The sequence below is a fragment of the Daucus carota genome, chromosome 8 (genome assembly GCF_001625215.2).
Source record: "Daucus carota subsp. sativus chromosome 8, DH1 v3.0, whole genome shotgun sequence".
Taxonomy (NCBI): domain Eukaryota; kingdom Viridiplantae; phylum Streptophyta; class Magnoliopsida; order Apiales; family Apiaceae; genus Daucus; species Daucus carota.
This window is the reverse complement of record NC_030388.2, coordinates 32,255,559-32,265,941: the sequence shown is the minus strand read 5'-3', so window position 1 is coordinate 32,265,941 and position 10,383 is coordinate 32,255,559. Positions and strand designations below refer to the sequence as shown.

The window sequence follows — 10,383 nt, the reverse complement described above, 5'->3', positions numbered from 1 at the left end:
AATTATTTTGTCTAAATATCTATTGAATATGGTTCGATTAGATAATAAATATTTTTGAATAGAAGAAACTTCTATTTTGGATTTACATCTCCCACACAAGGTGTTATCTGTGATTAGTACTGTGATGCCTAAGTGGAAGGAAGAAATTTTGAAATACTTGGAAAATGATCAAGATTCAAGAAGTACAGCGGATAATGACCAAACTGGGGATTGATCCCTCGGAAGGAGACTTGAGATGACAAGGCTAGGCTTGGGAAGTCATGACCATAGACGTCATCGAGGGATTGCCCAGGTTAGAGAACATATATTTAGTTGAAAAGTGGGTAAGTAGTGAAACAGAGTAAGTTTAGTTGAAAAGTGGGTAAAGTGGTGTGACCCATCAATATTTTAAATGATAGTGGAGGAAAGTAGTGGGTGTAATAGTGTTTGTTTAATAAAAATGAGAATAAAATAGAGAGGTTGGGTGTAATAGTGAAAAGTAGTGCTCAAAAATAGTAAGTATGATAAGTTCATTCTTTTTGAGACGTTCAAAAAAGGAAATGAGGTCACATGAAATGAGACGGAGGGGATATATTGAGACGTTCAAAAAAAGAAATGAGGTCACATGAAATGAGACGGAGGGAATATATAATCTAGGTGGTTATCGACAATCGACAAGTATACCAAGTCTTGTCGCCTCCTTGCAGTGCAACATCCTTTTAGTGCAACCCAGGTAGCACGAAAGCTACTAGATAGTAGATACGATCATTAAGCTGTATGGGCCTCCCAAAAGCATTGTTACTGGACGTGATAGGATATTCACAAGCAAATCCTCGCATGAATTGTTCAGCAAAATGGAAAGTGCATCCAGTTACTCGACAACATATCATCCACAAACGGATGACCAAAGTGAAAGATTAAACCAGTGTGTCAAGATGTACTTGAGATGCGTGACTAATCATAAACCAGCACAGTGACATGAGTAACTCAACATGGCGGAATGTGGTACGATACAATAATCAGATCATGGTGTTACATTTTATGAAATCATATTAAACAAGTTCGAGCAGAAGATTAACCTTAATCACTATGACAAGGGATTCAAATCTACGTCTTCTGTTGTATTCCTTGATTCTCCTTGTGCAAAATGTGGCCTTCAATTCACCCAAGTTTTACCTTTCTACTAACTTTGGAATCTTTGGTTGCTACTAATTTTGGAATCAAAGACTAAGAAAATAAATATATATAGGTTAAGGTAGGGATAATTAGAGTCTTTCGATGACATTAAAGCTGAGCCAAGTGTCATTAAATATTAATTCAATCCGCTAAAAAATTAATACCTCTCCAGTACATTAATATAATTAATTAATTCGGCTCTAATATTATTTGCTTATTAAATTTCCTGTATTAAAGATATCGCATGTTCATTAATTAAATCAATTTCTGACAATTAATTTATTTAATATTTTTTTATCTTTGATCATCCACTTAACTTTATAATTATGCAAGAATAATTGCAGGACTTAGAAGGTATAATAATTCCCCGTAATTTTTGTGAAAAATCACTCTCCTCTCTATTACACCTTAAATTAATGTCAGGATGGAACCAAAAGTAGAATATATAAAACCATATCAAAGAAAAAGGCATCAGTTTAAAATAAAATCTTTTTTACAAGAACATTAGTCTGCCAATGCCGCAAGTTTAATCTCTCACAACATGAGTCTTCCAATGCAGCAAGTTTAATCTCTTTACACCTATAATCGAAATGATACTAGCTCAATAATACTTTACAACTTTTGGGAAATGCGAGTAAATATTAGCGAATAACTTAGTAAATTAACTATCATCATAACCATAACATATATGCATGTGATTTCATGCAAAAATTAAATTTAGCTAGGATGCAAATTTATGCAAATATTTAAAAGATAATGCAAAACAGTTTACTATATCATAGAAAATTGTTTTTGTTAGACTTTGACAGCCACCAAAACACAATTACAGCGTTGGTCCTGACCAACGCTGCGTTTGGGAAGTAAGAGTTTGGAGATGATGTTAGGGTTTTACCTGGTTTATGGGATGCTGATAAGTTATCGTTTGGTTCGAATTAATCTAATATCATAATTTCTACTTTTCTGAAACTGACATGAATTATAGTGTTTAGTTAAACAATTTTTAATTTAAACTATTTTCCTAGGTATTTCGACTTACAATAAAACACTAAACTATATAACCTCTCCCATGTTGGTGTCTTTACCCAACCATTTAATATGTAAATACATTCATTTGTCGTTACTTACAAATAAATCTTTATTTGAGATTCAGTTGAAGATAATTCAACAAGATATATGATTTTGTAATCAAGTCTCGTAAAATCATATCCTAATCCTCGTTGAGGCATGAATGGAGGTACATGAATGATTTTGCCCAATTTGCCAATTGGATTACATAGAAAGCCTCTCTTTATATTAATGAAATTGAGTAAACCTTCGCACGATCCGACCGATTATCTTCATCCGTTTGCATTTCAGCGGAATTTTCCGAGCAGAGAAAGTTAGAGATGCCTTCCTTCGATAAGAATAAATTTGTTTTGAGATGTAGGAAAAGATAGACATTGATTTACAGGATTTCTTTCCTAATAGAGCTGATTGAAATATGGAACGCCAAGAAATGTCTTCCAATTTTTGGAGGAAAAAAAAAAATTCAACATCATGTCAAGTGAAAGATTAGTATATGACAATCTTTCAATAATTTTCTGAGTAAAGTAATGTACTTGAGAAAAAACATAACACAATAGTATTGTAGATAATGTTGTGAAATGGTAAAAAAAATGTTGTTAAATAGTAAGAAACAAAATTATTGTGAAACGGTAAAGAAATGTTGTGCAATGGTAAAAATTATATAGTCAAAATATTTAATTTTTGTTGTTTGTGTATCAATAAGGACCTTGTTGAGCAGTTTAAAAAGGGAATGTCAAAGTAGTGTGAAACGTAAAATTGTTGATGGTTTTAGTGTCGGTAGATTTTGGATAATTAGCACAAGCCATGCATTGCAGTCAGTTTTACTATTAATGATTTTGGATAATTAGCACAAACATAAATGAACACATAATGCATGCAGTGCAATCGGTTTTACTACTAATGATTAAGAATGAATGAAATTCGGCATTTGTAGTGATAAACTTGTTGTGGTAATATCCCTCATTTGTCGTGTGTTTGAATCTGCATCTTTAGTTAGTATAATTGGATGTGTTTTACAACCTTTAAATAATCATAGCAATAATCAGAATCCACTTATGTATGGCGTTTGTTTACCACCTGATATATAACATCGAAACTGTAAATTTTCAGAAGAGACTCTTCTTGTTGATAAATGATCTCCCGACAGTGTATGAAGTTGTGAGACAGACCCGCCAGAAAGAATCGAAGGTGTTAAGTTTTCTACCTTTTACGTTGGCCACTTGATATTTAATTTTTTTTTCTGGACTATTTGATTTTAAGGAGTGGTTGATGAATTGATGATAATATTGTAGACTTATCGAGCGGCTTCAGTACTTAGTTGTAGTCCTCAATATGTCTAGTTTTTAACTGCACTAGCTGTTTTGATGGTAAAATTTTTATACTGAATGGGAAAGTAATTCAACTTTTAAATGTCAGTAATGTCGATGTAAAGAAGAAGCTATATTTATTTACATGAACCGGTCATTGCATAGAATTGGGTGAATGATTTATTTTGAGCAAACAGTTCATATCTATGGCTAGTTGGTGCTAAAGAGAACGCTAAGTAGAACTAAACGGTTTGGTGAAATGCCTAGTTCTTCTAAAAGTATGCTTTTGCGAACCTTTGAGAACTATTCAAGTACGGGAGCACTCTCTTTAACAAGGGACTTTTGAAACATATAATTCGGTCTTTCTAATGTGTGCCCAAGGGCACACAATAAGCACCAACTCTCATGAAAATGACTTCATTTGATTGGTAGACTTGATGTAAATGCAGGGGGCTATTAACATTTATTATCTATCCACCAATCAAAAGCTAATATTCTCATGGGAGTTGGCGACTATTGTGTGCCCATGGGCACACCATAGAAAATTCGCATATAATTTTAAAGCATTACAAATTAGTTTTGGTGATTATATGTCAAATTGTGTAGATTGTACTGTGTATATGTATCTCTCTGTTTTGACTAACATGGATTAAAGAACATGGTTTCTACTGCAAATAGATATGACTAAATCCATGTGGCCTTCATCAATGTTGCCTTCATTCTTCCAGAACGACGTTCGTCAGCCAGAGACAAGTCGACGAGGGAAATCATTGTCTTGGAGACTTGGACTAGTTCATAGAATGTTACTAACGCCTCTGATAGGTACTACAACACTATAAAACTTATACTCGACAGCTAATGTTATTTAACAGAACTCGTATATCAGCACGTATTAATAAATTCTTTGCTCGAACATCATGAAATGATTAATAGAGCTTTGAGTACATAAGAGGTCAATAGTTTCTGGAATGTAGCGTGCAGAGCCAGAGAAGATGACAAACATGGGGATAAGGGTGTAGAGTGAAAGGAATCCCAAACGCACGCTTTGGTTTCGTCTTAGTGATAATTGTGTTTAAGAATTACTAATCATCTTACTTCTTAATCTGAAAACTCGACTCGATAACAATGCCGAGCATGCGAGTCCAAGAATCTTGAAATGAATACAAATGGCAGTCTAAGAGCACCTCAAGAGCTTTGCCGGCACCCTTATGGTGGTTGACATGATAATTAGATTAAATATCTTAATCATGATGTTATATTTATTATAGTTGTTAACAACTTGAATTTGTTATTTTATTGATGATATGTGTAGCCATGGGATTTTTTTTATTTGAATCTTTGGTCGTGACACGTGGAATATATCAAATCAAACCAAACATATCATGTTCACTCGAAAGTAGAGTCTGGACTCGTACTCTCCAGAATAGAGAAACTATTTCCGTCAGTATAGCCAGGCAAGTTTTGATTTATTTCATTTTAATATCTGTTTTGGCATGCTGCAGAAGGCATGAAAAGACAAATTCGGGTTAATAATTGAAAAACAGAGAAAATATAAAAGAAAAGTCGTTTCGATATAAATAGGATGCCTGAAAGGTGGTTAGGAGTATCGTAGGAGGAGGGTTGAATAATTACTCGAGTGAGACATATTAAAGTATGCAAGAATGAACAAGAACCTGCACGAGTTAGATACTGAGGATCAGAGTTCGAGCAGTGAGGCAGATGGAATAAGTTCTGGACCCGAAACACCGATCCAGGTAACACTCAAAGTACTACATACATTATAGTTCTTTTGCCAGAGGCCCCCTGGCTGCTGGCTAATTTATCAAAATTATCTAGTTTCAACAAGTTTCTATCCTATAAGTCCTTGTTCACAGTATGAACCTATACTTTCTCTGCAGAGAATGAGTCTTCATACACTATTAGTTCTTGTTCTTTAATACTTACTATGAATCATTCCGATGAGCAGGCTATGAGACACGAAGGACAAAGGCAGAGGCAAGGATCAGCAAATATCGCAGTAGCAAGGTCAAAATCATGGCGCCCTTCACTGCAGAGCATTTCTGAGGCTGCAAACTAGTGGTTGTTAGTTGTAAAGTTTCAGAACCTTGGAGAAACCAGATAGAATTCCATGGAACTCGGTTCTTACATTTATTCTGCAATCTCTCAACTGTAGTCCAGTGTGTGAACATATATCAAGCAATAAGAAGCCTGCATAGCGTAAAGAGCAAGAGCAATGGGACTAACATTATTTCTAAGTTACAGTTGCCTTGTATCGTCATCCATGTTCTTAGTAAACGAATGTCAGTGCAGCCAAAGGCGCTTAAGAAGTTTTTCCCCCTCAGAAACAATCAGCATTGTTCCAGGTCCTCCTCGTGCCAGAATCCGCTAGATATCTGGTTTATCATATATGTAAGTGAACATCATTTCACTTCCAATGCTGTTTCTTAGGATTCGTGTTTTGTCCCTTTCAAGAAGGTGCTGCCAATTTTTCTATATGTGCTCATCATAAAATCTCATCAGCAATCCATAGTTACTTTTTGTTTGTCAATGTATTAGGGAGTGGGCATATTATTCTCTGGAATATTCGGAACTGGAAACGGGTCGTCGGTATCTGTGTAAGATTCATAAATCTCGTTTTTATAAAATTACCTTGTAACGAAGTTGATGAGTGATCGAACACTGGATTTAATTTACAGGGAAAATGCTGGTTTGCTAGCTCTCACACGTGTGGGCAGCCGAAGGGTTGTGCAGATATCTGCTGGATTCATGATATTTTTTTCTATACTTGGTAATTTCCTCACTGTTTGAATGCACTGAATTCATTTAAAATGATCAAAATCTGTCTTTGTTGATAATTATTTCATGCTTTTATGTTCAGCAAAATTTGGAGCAGTCTTTGCCTCAATTCCTGCACCGATCATTGCAGCTATGTATTGTCTTTTCTTTGCCTATGTGGGTAAGTGCTTACACAATTTGTTGTTGGCTATGTCGTTACACCAATCTGCAAAACTGAATTGTGCATTTTCCAGGTGCTGGTGGCCTTAGTTTCCTTCAGTTTTGCAACTTGAACAGCTTCAGAACAAAGTTCATCTTGGGCTTCTCAATTTTCATGGGATTATCGATTCCGCAGTATTTTAACGCCTGTCCATACTAAATCTAGATGGGTAAGCAATCATATTCTTTTTCTTGGCATGCCTTGGACAAAAGAATTTGTTATCTGCATTTCATTTTATAATAATTTTTTCGCAGTTCAACGATATGATCAATGTCCCATTCTCGTCAGAAGCGTTTGTTGCTGGCTTGTTGGCTTTGTTTCTAGATGTCACACTTCATCACAAAGACAATGCTACAAGGAAGGACAGGGGTATGCAATGGTGGGACAAGTTTAGGTCATACAAGACGGATACCAGGAGCGAGGAGTTCTATTCACTGCCCTTCAATCTCAACAAATTTTTCCCGTCTGTGTAATATGATTGATGGGGAAGTTCTCTATAACTGCGTGACTGAGGTATCTTGTAGCAGTTTTTGTGGGTATCAAACCTAAATTCTTGATTGTTTCTCCCTCTTTTGAATTTTTGCTGAAGAAAGAAGAAAAACTAGCAGTACATACCATCTCATTTTCTTTCTACTCGTTCGTCAATCAGTATATGTATCTCTCTTTTTTGACAGAACATGGATTAAAGGGCCTATTTAACTCGACAATAGTATACGAATCTATTAGTGTGCTTCGTTGAGAGGCTGACTAAATATCAAGTGCTGCTTCGGTACCATGCCATTACACTTTTCTAGGAGATGGTTAAATGCTTCAAATTATTGTGAATTCATATTTACCTTATTGACGGGAGAGGGGTATCCGCCTACTATTTACACATTTACATCTGATGCATATATTAATCGTGATCATGTCTGTGTAGTATTAGGTTCTTGTTGAGCTTGGACTGCAGAAAAGAGATGAAAGCTTCGAGTTTACTTGTTTTATTGACTTCTTTTGTAATTTAAACTCTCTTGCCCTGTTTCTTTGGCATTTGAATCCTGAGCACATTACATTTGTTAAATTCCTGCTCCTTGGACATTCTTAAACAACTCTAGACCAACACTTGCATGCTCTTTAAACTACTGACTATAAGCTGAAGAATGTGCAAAAATGACTCTAAAAAACCCATATCCGTTTACTCCAGGAAATTCACAAACTTGTTCAACTGAAGTGGTATATAAAGAATTAGAAGTCAGTGTATGTGATTTATGTGAGAACTCCTTATATAAAGTGATCATAGCTCTGTGATTTATGTGAGAACTCCTTAGATAAAGTGATCATAGCTGGCCGAAATTTGAGATTAGAGCTCCAACATGCAAATGCTTGTTTCAGAGCAAGAACAATCTCATGTTCTTGTTGTCTTGTGGGACGAGGGAGGCGTGTGTTGGGTTCATGTTGTCTTGTGAGGCGTGTGTCCAGCTGATCATTCAACATTCGACTTTTAGTGCATTTGAGCTTTGAGGGATGCGAATGATGAGAGGAAGACTCCTGGATGGCTTTCCGTGATTATTTCTAGTGCCACCACTCCAAAGCTGTACATGTCACATTTTTCGTTTACAACCATGCAACCTCTGTTAAAAAATTAAGGAACATATTAAAAAAAAAAAAATCGTGGACACTGCGCCTTTTTGATCATGATAGGAACAGAATGTCTTTAGAAGAGTAATACTCATCAAACATGTAGAACTCTAAAGAACTTATTTTCCTCAGTGGCTCTTCTTAAAAGAGCTTCTAATTTTAAACTTTAAAGTGAACAGCATGTTTTTCATTAATATTTTAGCCCGCCAGACTGCCAAGGAGAGAAAGAGATACTCATGGCCGCATAATATAAACGACTCACATTTTACTAGTGCATGAGAGCTTCTAATTCTTTTCTCATGGCAGAGTAGAGGATGCAGGATTTTTCAAGGGGCTACTTTGTACTTATAAAAGAAATTAAAAAAAGTCTTGAAGAAAACAAAGACATTCAAATTCATAACGTAAAAATTGAAATTGTTCACCTTTTCATCAAAAAAATTGTGTATATCTAATTTTTTTTAAAAAAAAATGAGTTGTAGGACACACGTCTCTCCCGTGCTACAAGACAGCAAGAACATGACTCTCTTTTTCTTTTGAAACGCGTCGCCAACTTCTCCTCCTTTCCATACCTCCAAACACTTTATCTTCACAACTTAATGTACATTCATCTCCAACAACACTCTTTATATCCACTCTCTAAACAATATATTACTATGAAATAACTTTTATTAAATAGGAGTACAATGCAAAAGTGTAGAGAGAAAGTGGGTCCTTATATTATTTTACAATAAAATATAACTTAAAAGTGGGTGGTAGACTCTTAAAATAGAGGAGAGAGAAGAGGCTCTTAGAGCAAGTCCAATAGGTGTGCTAAATCAAGTCTTAGGGGGTGGTATTGTATCATGATTTTTAATGACTTTTATTGACTTTTAAAATCTAGGTGTATTCAATTAAGATTTTTAAATACTCTTTAAAAGTAAGGAGGTATTGTATCAGGATTTTTAAAAAGTCTTTCAAAGTTTGAGGTATTTAATTACAACTTTTAAAGAGTTATCAAAAGTCAGTGGTTATTCAATATATCAATGACTTTGATGGAAACATATTTTTGATGACTTTTAATGACTTTTTATTAAAAATTGCATATGTTTTTTCAGAAAATTGTCACGCCATTATTGATAAGATTTGACATGACTTTATCTCTCCCCAATTAACCGATCGCTCAAGAATATTACACCCAAATCACAACTATAGCATCTCAAATCCTCACAACTATAAAATTTCTTCATGACATAAAGAAAATCCATTTGGTTGATATTCAACTCCCGCTCCAATTACATTACTCTTAAGTCTCTTGTATTTCTCTTTTATTAGTAATAATTATTTAATATTTTTATTAGGTTTGTACATTTAATTATTCAATTCTCAAATAAATATTCTACTTTTATTGCAATCAAGAATGTTATTTTTTTTTTTAGATTTTGGGTTCATTTTATTAATAGTTAAAGGAAATTATTGATTTTAGATTAGAAATTTATTGAAATTTAAATGAACTTTAAATATATGACTTATAATATTTATTTGAGCATTAGTGTCGTTGTTTACTATGTCGACTTATTTTATTATTATTACTTTTATTTTTATAATTTTTTATTTTTTTTCAACTTTTTTTTGAGAAGATAAAGAGAAAGATTAATTTTAACACATAAATAAATTATTATTTTAATTTCTTTAGCACAAGGCCCTCATTTTGCTTGAGTCGTGCATGATCACCATATATATAATACAACAATAATACTTTGTACTCGATTTCGTAGTCGCCGGATCTGAGAACATACACCCAACTTGGGTTATACAAGAGATCGAGAGAGTATAGCAAAAGGTCCGGAGGGTTTCAGAGAGTTTATTTATGATTTTAATAAAAGTCTACTAAAGTATTTGAAAGTTATGAATTTGTAATAAAAAGTATGTTAAAGTTTTTAAAAGTCATTGTCTAGGAGTCATGAATTTTTTTTTTTGAAATCTTAAGAAGTCAACAAGAGTCATTAAAAATCTATAAAATCCATTAAAGTCATCCTTTCAAAATTTGTCATTAAAAGTTACGATACAATACCACCCCCTTAAATCCAAAAATAGGGAATATGGGATAAAATTGCACTCCAACACTATGCTAGTGATGTGCTAAATCACTAGCACAAACCTCCCCTTCCCTATTTTTAGAATATGCTAGCCACTTCTAAACTATTTTTATCATTAAAATATTCATTTCCCTCTCTCTTCCACATCATTTCCCTCTCTCCTCCACTA

The 10,383-nt window shown here is 34.1% G+C and overlaps 1 pseudogene; it reads left to right on the top strand.

Moving 5' to 3' along the window:
- The first annotated feature begins 5,133 nt into the window (after nt 1–5,133).
- Nucleotides 5,134–7,505, top strand: LOC108198977 (nucleobase-ascorbate transporter 7-like; annotated as a pseudogene).
- Nucleotides 7,506–10,383: the final 2,878 nt, after the last annotated feature.